Below are 3,627 nucleotides of genomic sequence, written 5' to 3' on the forward strand. Positions count from 1 at the left end.
CTTTTTTAGGGAAAAGGCGAGACTAATTCATTCATTATGGCTGTCATGTGCTGCAATTCGAAATTGACATATTTGACCTAGATACGACAACGGTTCATGATGGCTGTTCATAACTCATCCCTCTGAAAATCACATTGCCAGTCGTTTACTTTTTTTCCAAACAAAAAGGGCGGTTCATGGAAGAGCCTACACAATCTCTCCATACCTATACTCATCGGACAAATAAATTACCTTAATTCTCCTAATCAAAATCGACATAATTGATGCAAGTTATACTTTATTGTAGTATTAACATGGGCAGGCATTATATTTGTGTTATTTTAGCCCTCACTGTCGCTCAGGAAAAATAATCACGAATATAATGCCTTATCATGTTAAAACTAGCTTGCATAAATTATTTCTTAAATACACACCAAACAGAGGGAGAGGTTGGATTGGTAATCTTGAACATTATAGAGACAAAGTAGATGACACATATTTGAGGTTTTACACGTAAAGTGCTAGGAATATATTTTTGCATTAATAAAGAAGATTGTGAGAAGCTAAATTGGGTTACTATATAAGTCCGTAGCACACATTAAATCATATTCTGAAACACAATATACATAAAAAAAAAAACTAAGGAAAAATTCGTATAGTCAAAACCCTCAATACACCATTATTTATTTGTTAGCGAACGTTATTTTTTTTATGAATTTCAATATATTTGATCTAGAGAGACACATCTTGATTTTTGTATGAGATGGTAAAAATAAAAGAGATAGAATATATAAGTTTGATAGAATATTTTAATCACTGAGGGCTTCAACAACTTCAATAGCTTCTTACCATCTCTCAAGAAAAGATGGGTGTCAAGATTGCCACAATAATAAACAAATAATTGGAGGATGATCCTTAAACTATTCTAAAAAATCCGGAAAAATTCTAATAGTCAAAACCCTCAATACACCATAATCTATTTGTTAGCGAACGTTAATTTATTATGAATTTAAATATATTTGAACTAGAGAGTCAATTCTTGATTTCTGTATTATATGGTAAAATGGAAAGAGATAGAATATATAAGTTTGATAGAATATTAAGATTATGGAGGGCTTCAACGACATCAATAGCTACTTATCATCTCTTAAGAAAAGATGGGTGTAAAGATTGCAACAATCATTAACAAATAATTGGAAAATGATCCCAAAACTATTCGAAAAAATCCGGAAAAAAACTAATTCATTTTATAATGAAATTTAACAACGATGTCCAAATGCTCTAGATATACAATGATATAACTAAAGATATTACTATTATCTATTAAGGTACTAATAAATGTAAGTTTGATTATAATTTTTGTAATACAAACACAAAATTGAATCAAAGCGCGAAAGCGCTGTAAAGGCAGTTAATTACAGGTTGTGTGTATTTCTAGTCCATGACCAGTTATATCATTATCTTCCACAGAACAGAGGTGGCTTGTAGTATTTAAGATTTAGAGTTCTCTTGTTCCTAGTTCACCTATGTTTATAGTCTACTGTTTACTGTATATTTTCTGTACCTCGCCATGGAACGCATTTTTAAGACATAAAAGAACTTTTCCTTATTAATATAAATAGACGATTTTGAATTATTAATTATATAAGCATTATCATTTAATGACTCCCATTCTATGAAAAATAGTTCACAATGATTGACTAGTCACCGTACTGTGCGTATTGCAAGAACACGAAGAACATCAAGTAACATAATGGTAAATGCACATAGTAACATGTCAACTCTTTTGATGACCATACTTTTTCTAACTCCAAGCAAAATTATTTTTCAGTATAAACATGATAAAGTAATTTACCGGTAGTCGGTATGAATGAAAAAGGAGTTTTTAATTAAGAAAACAATGACATCTGGTGGTCATAATAGCTGTCTCATTAGCATTTTAACCACTCCCCATATTTGCAATTAAGACAATAGAAGAAAATAATTCAACGCAAAAACAAAACTTACTTGTAAATCTATGAAATTCTCTTTACGGTATGAGTTTTTCTCATTGTTGATGACAGTAGTACCTGTAACTGCTTATACCAATTTCTTGTGCCCTTTTGTTTGATAAACTCACTAAATATCATGTATATACAACATCTCCTTATTTTTATATGCATTACAATAACATGTACAGTTGTAATTCAAATCTATGTATCAAAGCAAAATGAATTGCACCACTTTCATTCATGCATCCTTTGGCAAAATACAAGTTCTAAAATTACACCATATAAATTTATTTATAGAAAAATAAAATTTAGTATACGACTCTTAACAGGTATAAAAAAAAAATGCACGGCTGTGTCATGATTTGTGAAATCTTTGCTGAAATCATAGGCATTGGTGTTTGCATAATTCCATCTGTGAAGTTCAACATTAGCTCGTCAGTTGGTGGTGGACAGTCATAAATCCTTTCTGCAGGATGAATGACTTTTCAGGAAAAACCAATTTCGCAAATAAACTTTTCTCTAGATTTCTCCTACAACATTCATCCAGTTTAGTTCTTTTAGTTTAACAGGACACTATCCGGATTTTTATTTTTGCAGACCATTAAGTCTCTTGCTTGCAAATGGTGCAGGACAATAGGCTGGGAATGGCAGTAGACATGAGTCTCTTTAAGGTGGGTTTGTGCCCTGAAAAAAGTTTTATAACATTAGCTTTCTTGAAACTTGAATAAATTCCATTAGCAATCTGGCAATGTTTACTTTTACTACCCTGCACAATATTAACTTAACTAGATCTATTCATTACAATGTGGATAAAACTATGTTTGGCTGATTCAATGTACACTGTATGTTATGCCAATCCCAGGCCCGTACCCAGGAATTTGCCAAGGAGGTTATTTGGACTCACGAACTTGACTTTAACAGTCACAATTCAAACATAACGTTGACGTTAACAGTGCTTATCTGTTTGCCACCCCCCCCTGAAACCACCCTGGCTATGCCTTTGGGTATGAATCCAAAAGGACAACAATGAAAGACTTATGCAACACACATACCTAAATAACTATGATATAGAAGAGAGCATCTTTCATGTCGTTGTTTTGTTCCTGTTAACATTGTCATTGATATTTTTTCAAGAAAGCCAATGAGGCATAGCTTATACATTCCTGTCATTACATCATAAATTGACATAGTTCCTGCTAAAATAATTCTCAGTATGATACACCTCTTATAGGAAAACCTTATTATTGTAGCATTCACCAAAAAATCTCAAACAGATCACATTGAATCGTAATCCCAAAAATTATGACATCTTGAATTAATCCCCTTTTTTAATTATTCTAAAGCGATAATTGCGGTTGCAAACAGATTTTGGTTTAATTGCATGGCGATTATATAAATAACAGTATATATTTCTTAAAGAAAATAAAGTTTTACCATGAAGAGTTTCCTGCACGTAGTCGTTTTCGGTAAAATGTGCCTTGCAAACAACAGCTGATTGAGATGGACTCCACAAATCGTGACGATCTACGTATGAGCACAGGAGTTTGAAATCCTATCAATAAGGGGGTAAAAATATACTGTGATATTCGACTTTGGTAGTTTGAAATCCTATCAATAAGGGGGTAAAAATATACCAAAGTCGACTATCACAGTAGAG

Source organism: Mytilus galloprovincialis, chromosome 11 (assembly GCF_965363235.1).
Source record: "Mytilus galloprovincialis chromosome 11, xbMytGall1.hap1.1, whole genome shotgun sequence".
NCBI classification, from domain to species: domain Eukaryota; kingdom Metazoa; phylum Mollusca; class Bivalvia; order Mytilida; family Mytilidae; genus Mytilus; species Mytilus galloprovincialis.